We start from the raw sequence: 27,849 nt of genomic DNA, 5'->3' as shown, positions 1-27,849 counted from the left end.
GGAAGTGTAACTCTACCTTTTTGGACCTTTATAGAAATAACATGCTGCTGTGGATATTATTTTATCTCATGGAAATATTATATTATGGTTCAAATATACTAGTTATTTATAATTCCCATGAGTTTTAGTCTTATACAATATTCCTTTATGCAAAATGTGTTATGCACCTATTATGCTTTAAAGCATATAAAAGCAGTTAATAGGCCACATTTTGTATATGGAATGTGAAAGGAAGCACTCCCATATAGTCTCTTGTGTTAAAGAGTCACTTTAAAGACTTAGAAGCATCAGTTCACTGTGTGTTCTTTATTCTGTAACATAATAAAATAATTTCAATACTTTCAGTTTGATGAAATCAAAATCACATTGTTCTGAAATTTTGTTGTTTTCCACACAAAATGATAATTTAACTATATAATGCCTCTATTTCTTGTTTATATGCAGTTTATACCATGAATCATTATTTTACATTCACTTGGAATAGCTCCTTTTCTTTGCTCTGTTCAGAAGATGCCTGATAGGAAGTCATTCTAAGCTCCTGCCAGAAGACTGCATTTGTAGGAGCAAAAACCCAGGTCAGGTCAAAGAAACTCAATATAAATTGATTGTAAATTAAAAAGAAAATGTTGAACATGCATGAATATAATATAATATAATATGTTTATGGCCAATGAGGTACACAGTAAAGGACAGTGCATTCATATCTATGGCTTACTAAATGGCAGGTGTGTTTCCTTACAATGGGGCTGATACACTAAAGTAGTAGAGCATGTTCACTTTCAGAGTGAATTTTCACTTATTTTTGTAAATGAGGTGAAACAAAGTGAAAATTTTATTTGCAAAGAATACCAAATCAAGTGCAAGGAACATTAGGAAAAAAACAGGATTTTTTTTCTTGCACATGACTGAATGGTTGTCAGCACAGCATTCAGAGTTAGGTCTCATTCACACCATGAGAAATGAGTTTTTCTGCACGTGTTCTGCAAGGGCACAAAGAAAACAATAGTTCTCTATGTGCACTGTTCACACCACAACACTAGTATCACAGGCGGATTTTTTTCTGCGCAGCAATCTGCAACATGTATAAAAGTCACTGAAACATGCTTGAAAACTGATGTCTCTGCAAGTGAAATCTGCTTGTTTTTTCCATCAGTTTTTATGCACATGGCCTAAAACCACCTTAAGTGAATTGAATACAGTCCATGCATATTGTATGAAAAATACCAGGATCCAGAAATGATGGCTTCTGTGATTCAATGTACTTATACAGTTGGTGGAAAAACATTACTCCTACAAGCATCAGCCATAGCATGAGTTCAGCTAATCCTCCCAAATCCTATTCTTTAGAACGCCAGTTGTGATTTGTTCCATTGGTCATTGGCTACCTAGGAGAGGGTAAAGCTATGATGTATGGAATACATGCTCCGCAATCAAATAGTTATTGTGGATTTATACTCAAAGGTTAATATAAAGCTATGTTAACAGCTTTTTGGCAACAGGACGAGAATTTTTTTTTTCTGCTCCAGATTCTCTGTAGCAGGGGTCCTCAACTATGGCCCGCGGGCCACATGCGGCCCGCCGAGGACATTTATCCGGCCCGCTGGAAGGGGCGTATTTGCCACGAGGAAGGGACACTAAGTACAGCGGTGGGCAGGGGGCTGCTGTACCTTACCTGGCTCCGGTCCCAGTCCCACGACGATCCAGTCCAGGAAGCGCTGCTCCTTCATTCACTCCGGCCACTCCCTCACTCGATGTTCGCGCTGCCGCTCACCGGTGATTGGGCGCCAGAATTGTAACTCAGGAAAGGCACACAGGCGGCCAATCACCTGCAAGGAGGCGGAGCCGAGCGGCCCCACGAACATCGAGTGAGGGAGAGGCCGGAGTGAAGAAGGACAGCTGACAGGTAAGTGTGCCATGCACTTGGTGCTGCTGCAACCAGGTATGCTGGCTGCAGCAGCACCATGCTGGAACAGGGGTCAGCAAGTTAAGTGTCATTGGTGTCAGTGGGAGGAATAGTGCCCCACCATTGGTGTCACTGATACTAATGATGGGGCATTATTCCTCCCACTGACACCAATGATGGGGCACTATCCCCCCCCCACTGACACCAACGATGGGGCACTATTCCTCCCCCCACTGACACCAACAATGGGGCACTATTCCTCCCCCCACTGACACCAACGATGAGGCACTATTCCACCCCCCACTGACACCAATGATGGAACACTATTCCTTCCCCCACTGACACCAAAGATGGGGTACTATTCCTCCCACTGACACCAATGTTGGGACACTATCACCCCCCACTGACACCAATGACAGGGCACTATTCCCCCCCACTGACACCAGTGATGTACTATTCCTCCCACTGACACCAAAGATGGGGCACTATTTTTCCTACTGATACCAATGATGGGACACTATTCCTCCCACTTACACCAATAATGGGACACTATTCCTCCCACTGACACCAATGTTGGGACACTATCCCCTTCTTCCACTGACACCAATGACGGGGCACTATTCCTCCCCCCACTGACACCAACAATGGGGCACTATTCCTCCCCCCACTGACACCAACGATGAGGCACTATTCCACCCCCCACTGACACCAATGATGGAACACTATTCCTTCCCCCACTGACACCAAAGATGGGGTACTATTCCTCCCACTGACACCAATGTTGGGACACTATCACCCCCCACTGACACCAATGACAGGGCACTATTCCCCCCCACTGACACCAGTGATGTACTATTCCTCCCACTGACACCAAAGATGGGGCACTATTCTTCCTACTGATACCAATGATGGGACACTATTCCTCCCACTTACACCAATAATGGGACACTATTCCTCCCACTGACACCAATGTTGGGACACTATCCCCTTCCCCCACTGACACCAATGACGGGGCACTATTCCCCCCCCACACTGACACCAACGATGGGGCACTATTCCTCCCCCCACTGACACCAACAATGGGGCACTATTCCTCCCCCCACTGACACTAATTATGGGGCACTATTCCTCCCACTGACACCAATGATGGGGCACTATTCCTCCCACTGACACCAATGATGGGGCACGATTCTTCCCACTGACACCAATGATAGGGCACTATTCCTCCCACTGACACCAATGACGGGGCACTATTCCCCCCCCACACTGACACCAACGATGGGGCACTATTCCTCCCCCCACTGACACCAACGATGGGGCACTATTCCTCCCCCCACTGACACTAATGATGGAGCACTATTCCTCCCACTGACAGCAATGATGGGGCACTATTCCTCCCACTGACACCAATGATGGGGCACGATTCTTCCCACTGACACCAATGATGGGGCACTATTCCTCCCACTGACACCAATGATGGGGCACGTTTCTTCCTACTGACACCAACGATGGGGCATGTTTCTTCCCACTGACACCAATGATGGGGCACTATTCCTCCCACTGACACTAATGATGGGGCACGATTCTTCCTACTGACACCAATGATGGGGCACTATTCCTCCCACTGACACCAATGATGGGGCACTATTTTGCTCCATAAAACACACTTGGGGGGAAATGTCTGTGCGTCTTATGGAGCGGCCGGCCCAGTATTCCCGCCGCCGTTGTATGTCTGCAGTCTCTGGTCATCTCATGTACTATGTCCGCAGTCTCTGGTCATCTCCTGTACTATGTCCGCAGTCTCTGGTCATCTCATGTACTGTGTCCGCATTTGTTCATAGTTTTTTTTTTTTTAAACTAGTCTGGCCCTCCAACGGTCTGAGGGACAGTGAACTGGCCCCGTTTAAAAAGTTTGAGGACCCCTGCTCTACAGTTTTAGCCTACAAGTCATATGTGCTTGGTTATATCTTCCTGCTGAAGGTGACCATCATAGCTCAGACTGGCTGATCTTTACCTTTATCTGGGTAAAACTGGGTAGCATGAAACACGTTTACCTGCCAGTCCCCCACTGTATTTCCACTGTCTGTATTGGTTTTATCGATCGGACATCCTTTGTTCTCATCTATGCAGCACATGAGCTGGGCTAGCACCTGCAGGAGTTGTACTTGGAGATTGGGAGTTTCTCTACCTTGAGTAGCAGTAAACATATATGTAGTAAAACTGCCTTTTAACCGCATGTTAAAGCAACGCACAGTAACACACACCATTCATTTCAAATGGCACTGCAACACACAAGTATTGAAGATACTGATGGCCTTTCACTGCAGAGTACTACAATGTGCATATCAGGTGTTGCATTAAAATGAACTTCAGATCCGATTTTTGCTGTGTTGTGGCTGTCTTAATGCAATGCATGCTAATGTGTGTGGTTAGGCTAAGGTGTGAAGCTGGCCTTAGAAATTTGGGCAACATTAATTGAAGCCTAGGGCAGCAAATTATCTACGAAAGGTAGAAGTGTCAACCCTTCTAATACTCCTTTTTATCAGCTGTTAGCATAGATTTGTGTCAAAGTTGAACATCAGTCAACTGTAAGCAAATGCCATTTATTACAGGCAAAGATACATTAAAACAATTCCTTAACTATATATTTGCATGCAGTTTGTGAAAGTACCTGAATATCAGCCTCCTGTGACACCCTGCACAGCAATGAGACTAGGAGAGAGGACCAGCAGTGTCAGCCAGTTAGGCTGTATTACATTACATGATTTTGCCCTACTAAAACTGATAGAAAGAATGAGCACTATGGCCTCATCAGTTGCTACTTCACTGCTGAACCACAATTTTGGGCATGTCCTAGACCTGGCTATATTGCTACACTATGGTATAGTCTGCTGGGAGGACAGGAGGGGTCGTTGCTATCTACTTGGGGTGTTTATATCACAATCAACAGTTCACATGTACAATATATATTTCAACAGATTATGAGTATGGTTGGGCTTGCATAAGGGTCCACTGTAAAGAGGAAAACCATGCAGTATAATAAAATAAAAGTACATTTACAGTACATAATATAAAGTTATGTTCACATAGTAGCTTTTAATTGGCTTATACTGAAGGTTCACATCAGTTCTAAATATGTGAACAAAGATTTACAATCAGTAGTATGGGTTTTAAGGGTAAGGTCCACTGGTGTATTTGTATCTGGTGTTGTCAATAACACACACACACACACACACACACACACACCCAGTCTTATCTGATGAAGGCTTCTGTCTGTGCTAATGTCCCACACATTTGGGAACATTACTGCTTCTTCCAAACAAACACAAAGCAGATGCAGTTATTCAGATATTCATGACATACCGCTGCTATTGCAGAATCATGTTTTGTTTTTTCAAATGGAAGTCTTTAAACAATCTTTACAGAAACATCTCTAATGACATCCTCTGCTTACTTACAAGGCATTTGAAAAAATTGTCGAATGTTGTTCTGCCCCTGGTTTGTACCATGATAAACAGGTTAGTAGATATAAAACATTAGGCCTATTACAAAATCACAATACACAGGCACAGACTGTACCATAGAATAAACAAGAGTCTCCTTCTCTAGGCCAAACTGCTGGTCTTCAGCCAGGAGATTAACGTCTCAAGACTTACTGGCAAAGCATCTCATTGATTGTTTCCTGGCAAGTAACTCAGCCTATGATTGGAAAGCTGTAACGAGAGCAAACAAAAGTGACACATGTAGCAAATGTATAGACATTATAAACCAAACGTACTAAAAGTATATGCTTTTATTTTTCGCTGAAATACTTTGCGGCTTATTAAATTAAAATTACTAATTTATTATTTATTAACTCCTTAGGAGTTGCTGATAAATTGGGTCCCCATATAGTTCTACACAGCCATGCATCACACAACTTGGTGGTGTTGGGGGGATCTCAGTATACACAGTGGCAAGGAAAGGTAAATCCCTTGGAATTGACTGGTTTTCTGCAGTCATTTTCCAGAAAATGTGATCTGGTCCTCATTTATGTCCCAACAATAGGCAAACACACAATGCTTTAGCTGATAACACACAAGCAATTCTAATTTCTTGTGTCTTGATTTAGCACACCCATTAAACTTTCACAGTGCTGAAGGAAAAATTAAGTGAGACCATTGACTAATTACTTCAATGAAAGCTAATTGTCAGTAGTTTGCACACCTGGAGTCCAATTAATGACATTAGTTTGGAGGTTTGTTTTAGAGCTGCTTTGATTGATAAAAGACACTGTTGTTCCCAGTTGCTTCCACTTTGTTATAATACCACTAACAATTGACTGTGGAATATTTAGTAGCAAGGAAATTTCACGGATTGGGACACCCCTCCAAATCATTGGATTCAGGTGTTTCAATCACCTCCATGGCCACAGGTGTATAAATCAAGCCCCTAGGCATGCAGACTGCTTCTACAAACATTTGTGAAAGAATGGGTCGCTCTCAGGAGCTCAGTGAATTCAAGTGTTGTACCATGATAGGTTGCCACCTGTGCAATAAGTCCATCCGTGAAATTTTCTTGCAGATATTTACATATTTATTTATATGGTATAGAGAGTAAAAACTGATTCCCATGCAACTATGTTTATAGTTTTGTCCCCCCCCCCCAAAAAAAAACCCCACTCTTTCTTAATGAAACACCCCCTAATGTCATACTTCCATTCAGCGTGATTAAAAGACCTGCTCCCTGGCCCAGCACTGTCACTGCTGCTGCTGTTCCCAGCCTCACTTTATGCTCCAAAGATAAAATCTTTGAACATCTGCTGATGCCCATCCCACCAATCTCTCCACATACTGCAATGGCAGAGAGGGAAGTGAACTCTACTCTTTTGCTATCAAATTGCTGAGTGGGGGGGCAATTAATGATTTTATTTATGAATGTCCTCTCTACACATGAAGCACACAGGTGTTCAGTTCTGAGTTTAGAACTTCAGTGTTTTGCTGCTAGAGGGCCTCTAATGTCTCCTTAAAGACAACCTGTTCCCACAGTAAAACAAGTCATTTTTTACAAGTGTAAATATAATATAATAATAACCTCTGTATGTCTTTCCTGCATATACTGCCATAACCAATAGCACTCCTCTCCAATAGATATCGCTTGCCAATATACTCTCAGTACTCCTATCCTACACATGCATAGTATGTAATTTTATACTCCCTGCAATAAGTCAACATTGTTTGTAAATCCCCCACCCTTGCCCATTCTGGAACAGGCCAACATTTGCTAAGAAGCAAAAGAATAAACCCTTGTATTTTACAGATGCAGCAATGGTCTATTTCATAAGTTCAAATGGCTTTTGAACTGTCTATGACACTATGTAATCAGATTGATTCACCCATTTAAAACTTAATCCATGGTGTTTTCTTGCTTATTTTATAATTATCTTAATCAAATGAACTGAGCTTGATGTCATAAATTGTTCTGACAAATACATTAACTAGTGTTAATACATCGGGGTTTATTTACTAAAACTGGAGAGTGCAAAATCTGGTACAGCTCTTCATAGAAGTCAATCAGCTTCCAGTGAAAAGTATACCTTATGGCTCTGCTTCAAGCTATGGATGGAAGGACAAGGATTACCCCCCCAGCAAGTGAGAAGCGGGGAGCATGAGTCAGAGGGATTCCAATATCACCCAATACAAGTGAAGGGATGGATGCTGCTGCTCAACCGACCCCAGGAGTCCAATGTTGAAGAATGGCCTCCACCACTGTTCTGGCCATGCCTCCTGACGCATTTCATCCTGCCCACCGGCCTTGGTCACAGAGGTGACAAAACAGCAGACTTCTTTATTATTCAATCCATGAAGATAAAAAGACAGCAATACGTGGCTCTGGGAACATCAGTAGACACGTTTCACACTCCTTTAGTGCTTATTCATTACTACCTTGCATAGCTCCACCAGATTTTGCATTCTCCAGTTTTAGCAAATCAACCCTACTGTCATATAGTTTATGTATCCATCTGTGGAAGTGCCTGGCCTTACAAAAATAAATTTTCCAGTTTATAAAAATCTCATCCTTCATGCTCACAGATAAAAGAGGCTCTGATGAAATCCAAGTGGGATTTGGAGACACGCTGGTATTCATCCAATACTGAGTGAAATGTTAGAGTTTGGGATTGTAGCTGTGATCTGGCACAAGCTTACTCAAGCACTGTATACATATTCAATTATCCAATAGTGCTGAATGCACTTATGCCACATGAATGTTCTCTGCTAGTTTAAAGTAGAACTTTAGCAAAAACCTTTTCCCATTTTGGATAGAGTAAGGGAGGTTATATTCCTGATCAGTTTTTTTCTTGCCATCTGTGTCCCATTGGGGAGATTTACCTTCACCTCCTGTCTCATACCCAAAACAGGAAGTGAGAAGAAATCCCTCCAAAGTGAGAAATTATATTGGGGCCTCTGGGTCACCAGAATTAGTGTCCTCATTGGAAGATTTCCCTTCTATTACTGTTCTGGGGACAACCCAAAATGTGGGATTTTCTTTTTTTTATATAATCGTTGTTTATTTGCAAAGCAATAATAAACAACTTGAAAAGAGAGTGTCAGATAACGTTTTTCAAAGTATCACATGCTGTGGTGTTGTTGCAGCTTTCGGTTAATACATATATTATAGATTTACATACATACATCTCATATGAAAAGCTAATACAGTAAGAAATAGCCATAAATGTATAAGTGCCTGTCTTTCACAAAGCTCCGAACAACGTTATATTCCAGTAGTACCGGACATAAGGTATAATCCAAATTAAGAAAAAGAAAATCAAAATATACAAAAATAAAATAAGTATACACAGAAATAAGCAGTATAGAACCAGAAAAGTATTGCAAGATATTAACTATACATATTGACCACTACAGGCTATGGGCGCATTACAAAGAATAAATGCCTTATGAATGCATATGATGATAACCAAAATAGTAGTGTATTAGTAAGCATAAATTTGTGTAGCTCCTCAGAGCAGAAGTAGTGTTAATGATCCTTCCCAGGTATCTCATATGAGTAGTACATCCACCTTGCCCATAACCGCCACATGTTGTCTCAATAAGTCTGAGGATACAAGCTTTTCTTTGGGGCAAATTTGTGAAAACTGCTGACTCCATCCACCCCCCATATTTCACCAGGGGTGAACCATGAAAATCCCCCCAGTGGAGCTAAAGGGGAGGTCTGAGGTGCAAGGTCCCCCTTAGCATTAAAGCAGAGCTCCATCCAAAAGGGGAAGTTCCACTTTAAGGACTCCTACCCAGATCCTCTTTTTGAAATGGACCTTCTGGGGTGAAGGGGGTAGCGGGTACATAATTTTGATAGGTACCTGTTCTCACTTCTGCTCTGAATGCCTAGTCGATCAGAAGCAGAAGTACTTCCCTCCCTCCCACAGTCTTCTGAGACACATGACAGATCCCAGAAGACTGCTGGACCATTCACAGTGCGCAGGACTGCTCGCACATGTTCAGTGGACACCTGGCTGTGAAACCACAAGCTGTCACAGTTGGGTGTCTATAGTAAAGATGCCAGCACTGGGGAGAGAGACACAAAGAGTGAAAATGGCTGGGCCAAGCACAGTTCTGGAATGCAGGACAGGTGAGTGACTGTTTATTAAAAGACAGCAGATACAGTTTTTGTAGCTGCTGACTTTTAATTTTCACATAGGAGACTGGAGCTTCATTTTAATATTACCCCAGGTCTTTAAAGTCTCAAACATTATCAGAGAAGTCCACTCCGAGAGACCCCAATGTACTGCCAGGACTCAAGATGCAGAGTGGGTTACGGAAGGCATAGGATCTTGCAGCCTACAGGCTAGAATTGTAGCATCTGCATTTGCTTATGAGATATAGGCCTTTAATTAGGGCAATGAGTGGGCTCTTTCCCTGTTCTAGGTAATACAATGATGTGTGCCAAAAGTGCATAATTTGCTGGAGGGTATGAAGCACTTATGGTATTCAGATAACTAAACATGGGGTCCGGCAGCACTTAAGAAAGTTTTTTTTAAAATAAGTTTGTAAAACCATCAAGTCCTGGGGTCTTACTTTCAAATAGCTTCTTATAAACTCACTTTTCTGCTCAGTATGCTGGGTGGGAAAGGGTGATTCCAAATGATATATCGTATGACAATAATTCCTAAATGCATGTGCAATCTTAGTGGTATCCATTCCCTATTTATCACACACAATTAGTTTATGAACACGACAAAGAGCCCGTTGTTTCTGTTAAATTTTTGCAAACAAAATGGCTCACTTATTGCTATGTTCACAAAACTTGTGAGCATAGTATAGGAGTTTATTCCTTACTTTCCTTTCTAAACATTGTGTCAGCTTGGAGTGTATGTCAGTCATTGTGTGTCAGCATCAGTCAGGAGAAGGCTTTGTTTGTGTTTTCATTCAACAGCCTTAATTAAATCCAGAATATTGGAAATTTGTTTTAGCTTTTCTTCCTTAATCCTAGAACCGTGAGCTATCTCTTCAAACAGCATTAGGCAGTGAAAATGTAAGTGTCACTGGAGAATGGTCAGAAATGGTAGTTGGATCCATTGTGGTGGCAACCACTGACCTCAGAAAATATTGGTTGACTAAGAGAACGTCTAGCCTGGAGTAAGCAGCATGCCTAATTTTGTGTTAGCAGAACATTTTCACATTAGCGTGTAGGGATAGTAGGCACATAGCTTTTTTATCAAGCTAGTGTGAATGTAGCTTGATTAAAAAAAAACACAAAATAGCATTAGCATATGCAGCAGTATAATCATTCTTGTCAACTTTAAATAAAAGTAATAGCATACACAGTAAAAAAACAATAATTGTTAGCAGGCCTGCTTTCAGAAATAATCCTCCAATCTGAGGTGTTTAATTCCCAGCGAGCAAGAACTACAGGTAAGCTCACTGTGGGACCTCAGAACCTGATGGAAAGGATTAGATTTGAAAATGGAGAGGGCTCTGGTCTATAATCAAGCAATGTCCCTATAAGAGCAATATGGAGTCTTCTGCGTGCTAGTTGGGGCCCAATTGGTGTGAAGATAATCTAAGGTGTAGACAGTTATAAGTACTTCTGATGTAATGTCTTTAATGCACTAAACAAGGACTTTTAGAAAAGTGTAACAGTTGGCATAAGTGTTTGTAGGCAAGAAGAGCTCTCTCTATCTGGGTGACAAGGGCCACAGGCAGCAGTAGTAGAAATCCTGTTCAACTGGGAAAAGTAAATTGCTGTACTTTGGCCTGCAGCTGTGTGTCCTGAGATAAGCTTGGATGATGAGACTGTAGTGTAAATGCTTTCCAACGGTGGGAGAACTAGGCCGGAAACTAGGGTAACTAAGTGTAATGTTTGCAACTATGTGCAGGTAGATAACAGATGTGATGAAGTTGTCACTGTTCTCTCAGTTAGTGGGTGTATGGGAATCTCGTTCACCCTATTAATGGAGTCCAGCAGGTCTTAGCGGTCTGTCTTTCCATGCAGATGGGGCCCCCTCAGACTCTCCAGTCTTGATTTGGTGTCCTGGCTGGTTTCCTGCTTGCAGATTGGCTGACTGGGCAGTGTGGCAAGATGATCAGCAGACTTTTTCCGCTTCTCCTCCCTCTCTGACTCCGCAGCCTGGTCCAACACTCCAGCCTTCAGCACATTTCCTCCTCTCTCAATCTCACCTCTCTCGCTTCCTGGTCCTGGCTCTGAGTTATATATGCCCAACCACACGCAAGCTCCTCTGGGAAAGGTAGTTTCCAGGTGCACCATTCTTCAGTAACATCCTGCAGTTCAGCAAACAAGTTCCACAAGGCTATTCTTCAACATGTGGATGCTACTGTTCTGCAGAACATTGCCATCTTGTGTTGGCTTCAACATCCTGCATTAGACATTTATAGCAGAGTGTTACTACAGTTCAAAACAAAGCTACTTGCAATCATCCTTCACATTGAAATCCAGAGCAGCTCTGGAAACACATGTGAATTCTGAGAGGTCCAAGGACAAAGCACCACTCCACTGGAACTGTAGCACTCTGGTAGCAGTCACACAGTAGCAACCAAACAGTAGCCTTTTTATTAGGCTCCTCCTCAGATGCCTGCATGTCAGTTATGATAGAGGAGGGCTTATGACCTGGCTGCAGAGTGCTTGCCCAGCTGTCTCTGCCTCATCAGGTGTGGCCTCTCAGAGAATATCCAGGAACCCAGGGAGTTGTGACTAACATCTGCCTTTGAACATGGTGAGCAAATGGGCACTCTGCTATGCAGTTTATACAGATGTAGATATGGACAAGCATTCATACCCTAAGGAGTGGATTTTGCACCAAAGTTTGACAGTTTTTAGAGGCACACTCAAGGAAGCCTTTCACAGGAATGACTGTGCAAATATTTGAAAAGTGCACAATAATTACTTTCTTACCACCCATCTGTACCGAGACCTTCAATGCCAAATCTTCCAGAGTTCTCAGATTCAAAACAGATGTGTGAATGTCCATGTATGGCTTGTAGTGTTTCTTTTCGAGCCAGGATTTGTAAATGCATTTTCTGCATTGTGACTTGGAAGCTGGTTTTCTTACTTACATACAAATTCTGTGTGTCGTCTAATATTATCTGCCTTCTATGAAACCATTATTAAAGATTATATTTGTTTTCAGCAGCTATTGGTTATATATGATATTTATATGTCTGCATGATAGGTTTGATTTTTACCATTGCTGGTTAGAACTAGGGTTGCCACCTCATCCCTTTAAAAACACATATGAATTACACAGATTTTGTGGCTAATTTATTGCAGATAAGGCACTAAGTGAGTTTAATTACCACCTTTATCAGCCAGAGAACCTGTGTAATTCATATATGTTCGGGTTTAAAGGGATGAGGTGGCAATCCTAGTTAGGTCTGATAGATGGAGCTACATATAAATTGCAATACAATTTACAACATGTGGGCAGCACAGTGGCTAAATGATTAGCACTTCCGCCTTGCAATACTAGGGTCGTTGGTTCAAATCCCAACCATGGCACCACCTGCCTGGAGTATGCATGTTCTCCCTGTGCCTGCGTGGGTTTCCTCCGGGTACTCCAATTTCCTCCTACACTCCAAAGACATGCTGGTAGGTTAATTGGCTCCTGTCTAAAATTGGCCCTAGTATGTGTATGTATGAATGTAAGTTAGGGACCTTAGATTGTATGCCCCTTGAGGGTTATGGACTGATGTGATTGTACACTGTATATGTAAAGTTCTGCACTATATAAGTACCCGAAATAAATAAATGTCTGTAAAGATCAAATCACCACAATGTCAATCATGCTAAATAAAACAGCACCATTATTTCCCCAAGAACATGACTCTTGATTTATATGTAGAAAGCCTTACAGATAAACAAATCGTAAAGGTATTTCAACAGATCTACAAAAATCATTTTAAAGAATACTAATGAAGTACATGAATCATACATCCAGTACTCAGTAAGCATCCCAAGTTATGTCAGTGACTTTTTTGTAAATATTCAACGGTATGTACCGGCGTTGCACAGCATCTAGTCTGATCTTGCCCGTCTTTATCAGGATCATGCATTTGTATAAACAGATGTGTATTTAAGATAACTCCAAGAGAACTTTTGCATGCTGTTGATACCCTTGGGTAGTACAGGTCTACACATGTCAGGCAAAGGCTCTAAGAAAAGGTCAGACACCCCTCCGCTTAAATGGAGAAGAATGGAATGCAAACATACATTGACCATTTCAAGCTCTTGATTGCTATCTCTTCTACTGTTTGGTACCATTTTATTATTTAAACATTCTTGTAATGTGATATAATGCAAGGTTTTCCCACAAAGGTATTTGAATAAATATACAACCAGTAAAACAATCCATTTCACAAATATTTCTGTCTTTATAATTTAGAATACCTAGAATGACACAAAAGATTTGAAATACTATATTGTCATTGAAAAGCTAAGAAGAAAAGGTAAGAATGTCACGATGTTAGTAAATGTATGAAGGTAGAATAAATAAATGAACAGGAAGGTCAAATTTTATGAATGCAAACCTTGCAAATCAGAACTGATTCATTCCAAAAACATTTCAGAGAAAGAAGTATGTAATGAATTGCAAATTAACAAGGAATAATGTGTACAATCAACTTACTTTATATGAGATTTTGAGTGTTTGAGTTTATATTTTCTTAAATAGAAATAATGCATGGACTTTAGAGTATACAGATTTATTTATATTACATCCCTGTAATAAAGTAAGCCTCATGATGTGTATGCTGATGAACTCTGTAAAAATCTTTACTGCAGGGCTGCCCTGTCCTCTTCCTGCTTCTGAACTTCCAGCAATGCAAAGGTTAACAGCTTTGGGTCTCTCGGCTGAGCTGAACTAAAGAAAATATGGTGGGGACCCACCCCCTCCTGCCCTCTACTCCATTGAGAAATATTAACACTGCCTGTAACACAATTTGTGCATATTGGGGAATCTAATTAGTCACAAGATTGTCTCCCCCATTCACAGATTGTGCTACAGGCAGTAATATCAGGGAAAGAACATTTCTCAGTGAAGGAGAGGGTAGGAGGGGGTGAGTCCCCGTTGGGTCACATTTAGTGCAGCTAAGCCTGGAGACCCAAAGTTGTTAACCCCCATAGTCATCGAAGCTCAGTAGTAGGAAGAGGACAGGGCAACCCTGCAGTAATGATTTCTACAGAATCCAGCAGCCTGCACATCCTGGGTCAAACTCTATAAGAGGTAAGTAATGTAAATAAATCTGTAGAGAAAATTTTTTTATCTAAACTTCAGCTTTAAGTTTTACATAAGGAAAGGGACTTTTCATATTTTTTGTTCTTGTCTCTGTCTTTTGTAGGAAGAATTCCCATCACTTCCTGTCCAAGTAATGATTGTTACAGCAACAGGAAGTGAGCAAAAATCTCTCTAACAGGGAAACAGAGTAGCAAGGGGGAAGTTAGAACCCCTGTCAACTCCCCATTGAAGATTTTCCAATGACAAAAAAAACATTAACAGCAGTTCCAGTTCTTTGTCACCCTAGCCAAAACACCAAGAATAGGTTTCACTGGTGTTCCACTTTTATAAGACAAGACACATTTAGAGACTATAGTTTGGTAAAAGCAGATCCAGCAATCTTGTTCTGTACATAGTCCCAGCACAAACAGATCTGAGCAGCACTGGGGCAAAGTTGTGAATTTTATAAGACACTCTACATTCAGGAAATGAACACATGATGGTAATATATAATGCATAAGGATGCTTTGGCTTTTCCCTTGCATCAGTGAGCACAAAATGTATTGTGCACTTGAGAATTTCCTGAGCTGTCACTGATTCATATACTTAAAAGACAAGTATGGCCAAATCTTTTTTGGCCATACTTCTCCTTTAGGTCACAGGAGTGAACTTGGTTTTGCTCTACTGTGACCCAGAATCAGCCAACAGCAGGCTATTGCCTGCTATCAGCTGATGTAGCAGAACTGTATTGCTGGGATACACCCTGATTGACAGCTGGCTCCAGTTTTTAGCATGCGGCTGAAAGACGAAGCCAGCTGCGCCTGCCCCTTCTTCAGCCCAGTGCTACAGCGAGCTCTGGAGGAGCAGAGCAGAGAGTGGTGACTGACAGTCACTGCTTTCCACTCCAAGAAGACTGAAAATTAAACAATCAGCAGTCACATGATTGCTCAGTTCTCAGTCTTAGAGCCAACGTGGGACAGCTGCAACATCGCACAAATGCTGCAGCACTGACATGAGTATGTATGTTTGTTTTTTCTAAATACATGCTTCTCCTGTAACTACTACTGACACTAAACAGGGCAATTGTAGTGATTTGGTACACCATTTCCTGATTGATTTAATATGGTGTAAAAATAAAGTATAACAGTTTAATAATTTGCTTCTTTTTTAGACAGTAAATAAGGTTTTAGATAAGGCCTCTGCCTTTGGGAGTCATGCTTATAACTGTCAGACTTGCAATACCTCATGGGACTTGTAGTTTGGCAACAGCTGGAGGGACGCCAGTTTGACACCCGTGTTTTAAAGGCTCTCAGCTTGATGAAAGGATCCTTTTCAGGACATACCTTGATGAATCCTTAGCAATAACTCATCCCAATCACTCGTCACCCACTGAACAACTCAGACTAAGCTTTCAATGAGACATATGGTGCTTTAAAGCAAGCAGCCCTTCTGTCTCCCCAAGAGATAAGCAGACACATACCTAAATAGTTAGTCTGGTTAAAAATAAACACAAGTCCATATAGTTCAATCCACAGAGGAAAAAAACATGCACAAATAGAAAACCTCCATATACACGATCCTATACTCACATTTGATTCAGAGGAAAGCAAAACCCTCAATAAAGCATGATCCAATTTGCTTCAGCAGGGAAAAAAATTCTTCCTGATCCCCCAAGAGGCAATTGGATGTTCCATGGACCAACTTTACCTATAAATATTAATGTCCAGTTATATTTTGAGAATTTAGGAAAGAATCCAGGTTTTTTTAAAACCAATCTACTGAAATGGCCAGAACCAACTCTTGGGGAGGTCTGTTCCACATTTTCACAGCTTTTATTGTGCAGAAAGAAAAAACATACAAAGAAAAAACTGGTCACCTACCCAGGTCTATAACTGGCTTTTTAAACAGTGAACATGGAAGGCATCACAAAGTAAAAAATAGGACTATCCAGTTCAACTTGCCAGCCTACCCCAGTCTAATAATGGCTATTGTCAGCAAGGAACATGGATAAGTATAACTTATCAAAATAGGGGGATCAGAAAGCCAGTTCAAACTGCCAGCCAGTTAGCCAACTATCAAAAATCAAATTAACCTGTGTAAGAACATGCGTTTATTTTTTACTTTGTAACACTTTCCATGTTCACTGCCCTTGTTTCACCTGCCCTTGTTTCTATCCATTTAAATGCATGTGCCTCCATTGCGAGGACTCTCAAGATTTATAGAGTTAGGACCACAGATACTCAGGGTGCCGTGATGTGGCTCTGTGGCTTACGTATGTATTTGAAAATGTGTGCTAACTAAACCCCTGTTTTTAAACGCATGTTCTTAGACAGGTTAATTTGGTTTTTGATAGTTGCCTAACTGGCTGGCAGTTTCAACTGGCTTTCTGATCCCCCTCTTTTGATAAGTTTTACTTATCCATGTTCCTTGCCGACAATAGCCATTATTAGACTGGGGTAGGCTGGCAAGTTGAACTGGATAGTCCTATTTTTTACTTTATTGTGAAGACGCCTTTCTGTATTTGAAGATTAAGCGTCTTTTCCTCCAGGCATAAAGAGTGCCCTCTTGTCCTCTGTGATGACCTTAAAGTGAATAACTACACCGAGTTCACTATATGGACCAATTATGTATTTATACATGTTGATCATATCCCCCCTCCCATAATCTCCTCTTCTCAGCAGAGAATAAATTCAATCCCTCTAATATTTCCTCTCAGCTGAGCTCCTCCATCCCTGCTATCAGTTTGGTTGCCCTTCTCTGCACTTCCTCCAGTTCTCTGATATTCTTTTTGTGAACTGGTGCTCAAAACTGAACTCCATATTCCAGGTGAGGTTTTGCTAATAATTTTTATAGGGGCAATATGATATAGTGTTTTATATAAAAAAAAAAACCCACCACATTATGCAGGGTCATTGCTATGTGAAGCAAGTTTAGTATAGGAGCTGGTATTCCATTTGGCTCTTCACTGTTATTTGCTTGAATGGGTAAGTTGGGGGAGGGGGGTTGCAGGAGGCTTGCATGGGGTGGTAAATTGCTGCTCAGAGGTAAAGTCCAAGGCATAATGGAATAATCTTATGGTCTTGTGTATGAGCTGGTCTGAGAATCAGTGAAGAGGTACAGCACCACCTCCTAAGCACTACTAGTGAGAATACTTGAGAAAGCTTTCAACTGCAGAAAATATGGCTAATTAACTCTTTTGTAACGAAACAAGAAAATAAGGAAAAGGAACCAGGTTATCATGAAACAGCCTGTAATCTAAACAGCCTATCTTATAACATATGTTTTCATCTCTCACAGAGGAGGTACTTCCATGTAAATTCTCTGAGAAAAGGAAATTCCATGAAATCCTGAAAGCTGCAGCGTTTACATCCGAAACCAGATGTTTGTTAAACTAAAGGCAAGATTCATAGGCATCATGGCTTGTTTTGCAAATATAGAACTTCTAGAAACTTAGCTGAAGATGTTTTGAACAGTAAATTTCTTTAAGAGTTGATTTTCAACCAAGGGAAATAGAAAGTAAAATGATAAAAGGTAAACATTGTGCATACCCGCCTGCCTTCCATTGTGAATATCTCTGTGGCCTTTAGCACGATTTGGCATGCTGCTCAGAGTTGTGCAATACACTGAAATCATAAGTACAGTACAGTGAGACCGCACAGCAGCTGAAACCTTTTTATGCTAAGCTTGTTCTGAATACAGACTTGAAGAAGACCAATCCTGGAATAAAAGATAAAGAATAGTATCTGTTTCCAAAAGTTTACTAATAGAAATAGTTTGTACATATGATGATTTCACATAAGGTTGAAGCAAATCTAAAGCAGCATGCTTTAAAAGAAAAGTGTGGCCAAGCTTTTTTGGCCATACTTCTCATGAGGGTCACAGGAGTGCACTTTCTTTTGCTCTCCTGTGACCCAGAATCTGTCGATAGCAAGCAAATGCCTGCTATTAGCTGACTTGGCAGAGCCTCTCCAGGCTCTAGAAGGATACTGACAATATTGTTGGGATCCACCCAGCTGCTTGATTGACAGCTGGCTGCACCTCTCAGTGCATGGCTGATAGCCAGAACCAGCAGCTCCTGTCCCCTCCCCAGCCAGACACTCCCGCACTGAGGGAGCAGGGCAGAAAGTGATGACTGACAGTCACTGCTCTCCAATCCAAGCAGACTGAAAACTGAGTGATCAGTGCTCATGTGATTGTTCAATTCCCTGGCTTGGAGGTGATGTGGGGCAGCTGCAGCATCATACAGATGTTGCAGCTTAGAGGTGAGTATGGATGTTTGTTTGTTTGTTTTTTTTAAATCCTAAACATTTCCTTTAAGAGAAAATGGCTGGCACCTTTAGATGCTTCTGTTTATGTTCACACTATCTTGCAGCTGAATAGGACATTCTGCATTTACCAGATGAAAAGCAAAGCAAATGCAAGTTGCTGTGTACATCATCAGTGCTATATAATAGTGTTATAATATACAGTTCAAATATTAACACCAATAGTGATATAAGTGTTCACATAAACAGTGCAAATGTCCACTCTGATGGCAACTGCTCTGATGCAAAATTCTTCAACAATAGAACCACAAGTGCCAGCAATCCTCGTCCTGATGATAGTGCGCCAACATCAAATCAATCTGCTTACTGGAAGTTTTTTTTACCTAAGAGCTTAAGATGTCAAAAGCGCTCACACTTGGGACAAGCTCAACAATCCCCAGTCACATATGAATAGCCAGCTCCTCGGCTTCACAGTCAGATACCTGTACATGTTAGATGGTGCTAGCTCATGCCCAATCATAGTGCATGCTGTGGTTCACCATAAAGAATCAAAAAAGCATGGAGGAACCATAGTGCATTATCCCAATAAAATAAATATTTTTTAAAATAGGTTGTACTCAGAAACCAATCAACAGCTTAAAATCCACTCAGCATGCCTCCTGGACTAGTGCACATGCACAATGACATCAGTACCAAAACCCCACACATACATGTTTCGTTCATGTAGACGTCATCAATCCTGTATTACCCTGAAGGAAAAGAGCACCCCTGACATGTTGCTGGACTTCATAGCCAAAATAGCCCATTTAAAACTTCATTGTAATGAGCAGCTGAACTTGTTTGCTTTGTCTTTTAGTAAATGCAGAATGTGTTAATCTGCTGAATCTTAACTCTTTTTTTTCCCTCTAAACAAGACAATGGGAATGTGAACAAAAGCCAGTTAGAAGGCATAAGTAACTAAAATTTATCTCAAACACAAGTCATGCTACAGGAAAGGTAAAGGATTTCTATTACGTCTTTATATATGCATCACAGCAGCATATTAACATATATATATACATCCATGACAACTAATCTTTATTTTAACATTTGAGCATAGATTTTAATTCCACTCCATAGCAGTTTTTTTTTACTAGAACCTTGTTCTAGAACTACAATGCACTATAAATCCAAACAGCATTGACAGAAGTATTATATTAATGTTAACATACATAATACTGCTTCATTGTAACAATCCTGTTCTGACAATAAAATTACAGGCCAGCCAGAGTGTTGTGTCATTGCAAAGTCACACCCACAATAGTTCTTGCTTTCTCTGTTTCTTTGACTCTTACTTCACTTTCAAGCACAGTTCCTCTGGCTGATTATCTTTTTTTTTTTTTTTTTACCTCTTTTGTTACCACTTTGGAGAGGGATTAGAACACCTTACAGGTTTTATTTGCAGTCTTTGCTCCCACTAGGAACATTCACCCTCTCTGTTTTGTTTAACGTTATCACCAAGTGAAAGAAAATATAAAATTCTGAGTTGTCACTAGAACAGGAATGGAAGGTAAATCTTCCAATGGGGACACTAGTTTTGGTTACTCTGGTGGCAACTAGAGTTTCCATCAGTTTGGAGAGATGGTCTCTCTCTTCTTGTTTAAGCTGTGGGACTGGAAGTAAAGGCAAATCCCCCTAGAGGGACATAGATGACAAAAAAAAAAACAAAACCTGAAAGTAGATATAGTCCTCCCTTACTCTATACAGTAAAGTAAATAGCGTATTTCTACTTTACTTCACTTATTCCTGTAATACCCTGTTCTTCTGGTCATATCAGGCTTTTTCTCCTCTACAAAGCAATTCTTCCAGCTTCCTTTCTCTCTTTTACTGCCTGTTTGAGAAGCTGTTAGTAGCTTCAGCTCAGGAGTGCCTCCGTACTCTGAAACTGTCAAAAAACAGCTCTTCAGTAGGATCTGGTGTTCCTGAAATCTAGTCACTGTAAAGATAAAAATTGTGAGCACCTGAGCACAGCAATGTATGTACATTTTAGCACCAGTATTTTCTAATAAAGCAGTGTTGGAATACAATGTTCATGTATTTTTGTGCAACAACTACATCAGTATTCAGTAGAGATATATTCTTCAACCAATAGATAGCAGTGTTTATACATTTGTAGCTGCATTTATGGTTAAACTCTATGTCTTTTCTCTATAGAGTTTCCTGTTTCCTTGTTGCAGTGAAGCAGAAAAATACTTGTGGACTGTGCACTGTCTGTTATGACAGCTAACCTCAGTAATAACCTGTATTTGATTTGAAAGCTATACCAAACCAAGCTGATGCAAGGCTGGGACATGCAGGATTACATAAGGCATACCCTGAAAATGGCTGAACGCCTGAGAGTTATAGTAGAAGAAATATAAGATTTTCATGTCGCAGCACTATTACTTAGTGGTTTACCAGAAAGTTATGAAACATTGATCACAGCACTTGATGCATGTCCAGATGATGAACTGACATTTGAATATGTTAAGGACAAGCTTGTGGATGAATTTAAGCATAAACCAGAAAGCATTAATAGTGACAGTGCTTTTACTGCAGAATCTACTTTAACCACTTGCCCTCCTGAGGATTTACCCCCCTTCATGACCAGGCCATTTTTTGCGTTAGGGCGCTGCGTTACTTTAACTGTCAATTGCATGGTTATGCAATGCTGCACCCAAATTAAATTTATGTCCTTTTTTTCACACAAATTGAACTTTGTTTTGGTGGTATTTGATCGCCTGTGCGTTTTTTATTTTTTGCGCTATAAGCAAAAAAAATGACAATTTTGAGAAAAAAACAATATTTTGGACGTTTTGCTATTAAACATATCCAGTAAAAAAATAAAAAAAATCAAATTTCATCATAAATTTAGGCCAAAATGTATTCTGGTAAAAAAAATCCCAATACATGTAAATTAATTGATTTACGTGAAAGTTATAGCGTTTAAAAATGGCGGTATAGATAATGGGATTTTTTTCTGTTTTTCAGCTAGTAATGGTGGCAATCAGTGACTTTTAGCAGGACTGCGGCGGACATTCTGACACTGGGGGAGAACTAACTTGGTGTCACTGACACCCCAGTGTAATAAAAAGCACTGACACTGTACTAATGACACTGGGCAGGAAGGGGTTAATGTGAGGGCAATCAAAGGGTTAACTGGGTGCTGGGAGTGTTTTACTAGGGGCTGAGGGTGTGTTCTTCACTGTAAGCACACTGATCAGGATGGCTGTACTGTGCACAGTCATCCTGAGTAGTGTGCTCAAGCTGACAGGAAGGAAGATTGTTTGTAAACAAAACAATCTTCTTCCCCGTCGGAGATGCTTGGTAATCACCGGGCGAGGGCAGGTAATTGACATCCGAGGCCTCAAATGGCGCGTGTGCCCCCTACCCGGAAATGCAGAATGACGTATATATACATGATCCTGTGCACAGTATATCTGCTATAGGGTGGTCCTAAAGCGGTTAAAAACAAAAAATAGGAATAAAAACAGTAACATGCAACAAGAAACGTGAATGTTTTGTGAGCAAAATAACAAGGTAATTTAAAAGCATAACAAGACAATGTAGTGACATTCTAAGATTTTCCAAGACATTATGTCATCACAAAAGGGGAAAACTTACTTGCAAAGACTAAAATTACAGATGAACTGTATCAGCTGAACTGCAATAAGGTGGTTAACACCACCAAGGAGGAAAACATTCAAATTGTATTTGCACATGGCAAAGACGCTTGGGCCCAAATTCCTGGCATAATAAAGAAATTAACTAAGAATGACTATGCAAGCAAAATAAAAATCAGTCAATGTGATCAAACAATGAAATGCACCAGCTGTATAAAAGGAAAAATAACACAGAACAGCAGAGCTAAAAAACCTCTGGACTTAATTCATTCAGATCGTTGGGGTCCAATGGAAAAATTGACTCCAGGAAAGAAGAGGTATTTCCTCTTTCAGAGAAACTTCCAGAGAAACTTGAACAGTATTTGGATCAAGTAAGCAACAAAATTTGCAAAGTGTATTGCACACCGACAATGGAACTGAATAAGCAGGTGATTCTCAGAATGCATGGCATAATATTTCAAACTGTACGATACAACCCAGAACAAAAGGGGGTTGCAGAAAGATTGAATTGTACTCTATGTGAGAGTGGAAGAGCCATGCTGCTTGATGCAGATATGCCAACCACATACTGGGGGGAGGCAATTATGACCACATGCTATCTCCAAAATCAACTACCAGGAAAATCAACTGAGAAAACGCCATATGAACTGTGGAATGGAAAAACCCATCTAAAATGTTTTAAAACAAAGCCTATGTACACATGCCAAAAGAAAACCGTACAAAATGGGATGCTTATGCAAAGGAAGGTGTATTTGTGAGGTACAGTGAATTTCAAAAGGGATACATCCAAGGCCGCGAATGGCCAAAAGGGTTACAGAATTCTACACCAAGACACAAATAAGGTAACCATCAGTAGAAGTGTAATTGTCGATGAATCTTCACTGTGTTCAAAATTTCATGAACTAACACAAATGCTTCAAACTGAGGGAAATTCCACATCAGTGTCACATGAAGACAAGCAACAAAGTGACCCAAAAATAGAAATTAATGCACGCAATCCAAATACTGGAACACACGAATGGTAAGGGCGTCATCAGTGGGCGTTGGGTTCTTTATTTATTTTGGCGAGTTAGCGTCATCGTGACAATGCTGCACGCTGTTATTGATGATGGATTACAATGATGGAACCATTTTATTGGCTTTTTTTTCTAAATAAGAGACTTGTCAAAAACTGTTTAGTTTTTTGTTCAAAAATGTTTTTTTTCAAAAGTCTGGCGAGTTTATTTTTTCACAATTTAACCCTTTAGTGAATGGGTATCCCCTTACTCATTTATAGGTACCCCTTATTCATTCACAAGGGGAGCAGCCCTTTTATTTAAAGGCCTAAAGGACCTGGTATGGCTTTTAGAGGAAACCCCAAGCACTTTGTTTATTCATTTCTTACTGTGGTGTCCCTCCTAACCTTCCTACCAGACCTAAAGGGTCTGGTGTGCATTAGGGGGGGAAATCCACACTGATTTTTTTTGTTTGTTTTTTATTTTATAAAAATGTCATTTACTGGTGGCACTGCTGGGCACTGACTGGCACAACTGCTGGGCACTGACTGGTGGCACTACTGGGCTGCACTAATGGGCACAGGTGGGTGGCACTGCTGGTCACTGCTGGGCACAGGTGGGTGGCACTGCTGGGCACAGGTGGGTGGCACAGGTGGGTGGCACTGCTGGGCACAGGTGGGCGGCACTGATGGGCACAGGTGGGCAGCACTGATGGGCACAGGTGGGCAGGACTGGTGGGTGGCATTGCTGGGCACTGATCATCAGGGCACTGATCATCAGTGCCCTGATGATCGGTGCCAATCCCTGCTCTGACAACTGCCGATTTTTGGCAGTACTTTCCTCATGCTCTGACAGCACGAGGAAAGTGCAGCCAAGAACTGGCAATTGCATTTCCCTGTGATCAGCGTGTCATTTGACACGGCTGATCACATGGTAAAAGGGTGCTGTGATTGGCCTTTTACCACATCACGTGATCAGCTGTGTTCGTAGGATAGAGCGATCACAGAGATCGCCGGGTGTGCACCCTCGGGGGCGCGCAGGAGAGCACGTTCTGGGAGGATGTTATATGACGTTATAGAACGTTATATGTCATTCGGCTATCTGCGGTCGGCAACTAGTTAAAGGAATTTTTGTTCTTTTGTTTTTTACTTTAAGCAATGAAAAATGACTGCCCCCTTTTGAATTTTTTTTTTCACTGATTCATATCCCTCAGGGCAATACCCGAGTTCCAATACCCCATTTATGGCCAATAACTTGCATATAAGCCTTCAAAATGGGCACTTTTGAATTTACAAGTTCGAGTCCCATAAACTTGCATTAAGTTCGTGGTCGAACATTCAATAGGTTCGAATGTTCGACCGCGAACCGAACAGGGAGGTGGTGTTCTGCCCATCACTAATTACTATGCATAAAAATCTTAAAAGGAGAAGTTGTGTTCCCTGTTCCCTTTAAAGCTCTGCCTCGGTTATCCCCGTCCACATGCAATGATCTGAAGACCCTAGTTTGTGAATTTACCAGTCAAGCTATACAGCTAACTGACGTACCTCGCTCCCACTTGGTATGAATTCGCAAGAATCAGATTTTAATATAGCACACTGACTTAACACATAAATATGGGAAACACATTCTAGGATACCACTTGTATGTCTGACAGCTCTGTAGTATGATTACAACGTAATCCCATTGAGTAGATTATTCACGGTTTTTACAATTTACTCAAACTGTTACTTTAACTTCCTGCTTAAAAATAGGAAGTCGTTTTTACATATGAAGCACTTAGACTAAACGAGATTAAACAAAAATGAAACATCATTTGCTGTGTTTGTCATGAAAAGTTTATAGGATTTAATATTTCAGTTAAAAGTGAACATTACTGTGGTGTCTAGCAGTGTGAGGACTCCATCGTACTTCAATAAACTCACTGTGATGAATTCTGAAAGTACTGTTAAGAATAGACCTGTATGTGAGAATCAACACTGAATAAAACACAAGAGCTGTGCACATATCTCATCGCACACGGAACCCACTGGGCCCTAAAATTTCACTTTTATTGAAGCCAAATTAAAAATGTATACAAACAATTGGCGAAAAAATAAAGTCCTACAGGTGTATGCTGGGAAAAATGAGACAAACCCACACTGTAAAATGCTTTCTAAAGATGCAACGACCTCTATGTATCTGCCTTTACTCATCTTTTACTTCCAAATTATGGATTTAATTTCTCTCTCCCTCAAAAAAAAAAAAAACATTCTGAATTCAAATACAAGCACATACCAAATAAAGCACTAAAATATGAAACCCCAGACCCCAAAACTCAACAATTTTTGCCTTAAAACGGTATTAAACCCAAACCCAAAATTGTATTATATTGTAGCTTGCCAACCATTAGATCTGGTGGCTGAATTAGTTTTCTTTTCTTTGGCTTTTTCCCTCTGTTTTTACCTGGTGATCTGGCCAGTAACTTTTGTATTAGTGAGCCACTACTCTGGAGGGATGAGCACAGGGCACAGTAGACACAGCATTGTCAGTGTGGGAGTGTTAAATGTTTTAACAGATTTGAATACAAGAACAAATAGAAGCCAAACTCTAGCTAAAACGTTATAGTCAGTTACAGCTGTTTTTTTTTCCTTTTGGGATAAAGGTTTTGCATTAATAAATAAAAGCTAACCATTTTAATCACCCCTGCAAGTGTTGAATGATCTCATCCCTGTAAACTGATGCATTCTGCTGGAGAGTTTGAGCTTCTGAAACATAGTATTATTATTATTATTATTATTACTACGAGTTTATATAGCGCCAAAGGGTTTGCTCAGCGCTGTACAATAGGGGGGGACAATACATGGCACAGTACAACAAAGACAGACAGCGTACGAGGGGTAAGAGGGCCCTACTCATACGAGCTTACAATCTAGTAGACTTGCTGGCTAAATTACCAGATGAAAATAGAAGAAAGAAAGCCTAAAAAAGGAAACTAATACAGCCATCACATCTAAGAATCGATAAGCTGCAATATAATAAATGTTTACTTTTGGCTTTAAAATAAAGGACTTCATCAGGAGTGAATAAGTGTCATAAAATAAATATAATAAAGTGTGCCAATCAAAACATGTGAACAATCAGTGAAGTTTTAGGGCCCAGTGAGTTCTGTGAGCGGTGAGATATGTGTACAGGTCTTTGCAGCTTAGCTACCACGGCCATGAGGTTTTACTTACATTGACAGTCTCACTCCTAATTCTGCAATTTCAATAAAATTAAAAAATTTAAAATGTGTATGTCCTCTTCATCTCCTGGCTCCTGAGTTCTTGCTACATTGTCACTTTGATACACCACTATGCAAGGGTAGGAGGATCAACAAAGCTGTATTATGTCAAGACCTACTACATGTAGAGGGTTAGTATCTAGTGTGGGGTCAGCACCTGGAGTAACTCTTTAGCATGCCAAGAAAGAAATACATCCTAACCTATGGAGATATTTCACATGAACAAACAATTCCTCCAAACCCAAAAACAGCCATAGGGCAATTACTATTTACTTTACATATTGATTACAAATGGTTGTGTTTTACTTGGGGTTCTCCTGGAGGAGCAGCCACACTATGGGTCAGTAAGGAAATCTAGTTTAAAAAACAATAGAACCTTTTAGGCAGCCAAGTGTTTTTACTGATCAAAAAAAAGCTTACAAAATGTAGGTACTCCCCTCAATATTAAGCCACATTGGTTCTGTAGATCCAGCTACTTGAAGAAGTGATATCACAGAAATGTTCTTGAATGCTCTAAATCAAAAATGGCTGCTTCTACAGCGCATAAGCAACAAAATCTTAGCTTCACAAACATTTTCCCCCATTTAAGAGGCATTACATCAATCTAGTTCCTAGGCTGAGACTTAACATTCGGTCATATGTTGAAATCAGTATCCGATGACAGCTGTAATTTTCTTTCATTGTGACAAGATAATTTTTTTACATACGCAAACAGGAAAAAGGTACAACTAATAATGTTATGAGAATAGTTCATAGCTTATGTCATACTAATATGTATGTCTACTCATTGGTCTCATGCAGATTACATTGGTTAATCCTGTCTAAATGTTTTGTCTCCTACAGATCTTAGAAAGCGCTGCCAAAGGATATCCTTTGATGATACCTAGAGTAACAATAAAATGGAATTGGCCCTAAGTAACAACACCTCCTCCCCACCACCGGTACTATGTTTCTGTCATTTGTGGATCTACTAATTCTGCAGTATTAGTATCTCTAGTTCCATAATATTGTACTGCAAAAGGCTGACTTTTATTCCTGAAAGGATTAAAATACAGTAACTTGTAA

General features: G+C 40.6%; 1 long non-coding RNA gene across 1 annotated transcript; it reads left to right on the top strand.

Moving 5' to 3' along the window:
- Nucleotides 1-464: 464 nt before the first annotated feature.
- Nucleotides 465-27,849, top strand: LOC149446134 (uncharacterized). Its single transcript, XR_016306261.1, has 2 exons — nt 465-575; nt 27,628-27,849. It is a non-coding gene; the product is annotated as an uncharacterized LOC149446134 (long non-coding RNA).

This window comes from Staurois parvus, unplaced genomic scaffold (genome assembly GCF_062004578.1).
Source record: "Staurois parvus isolate SC_StPar_1 unplaced genomic scaffold, SC_StPar_1.0 ptg000696l, whole genome shotgun sequence".
NCBI lineage: Eukaryota > Metazoa > Chordata > Amphibia > Anura > Ranidae > Staurois > Staurois parvus.
The sequence above is the reverse complement of the archived record's forward strand: the minus strand, read 5'-3'. Positions and strand labels throughout refer to the sequence as shown.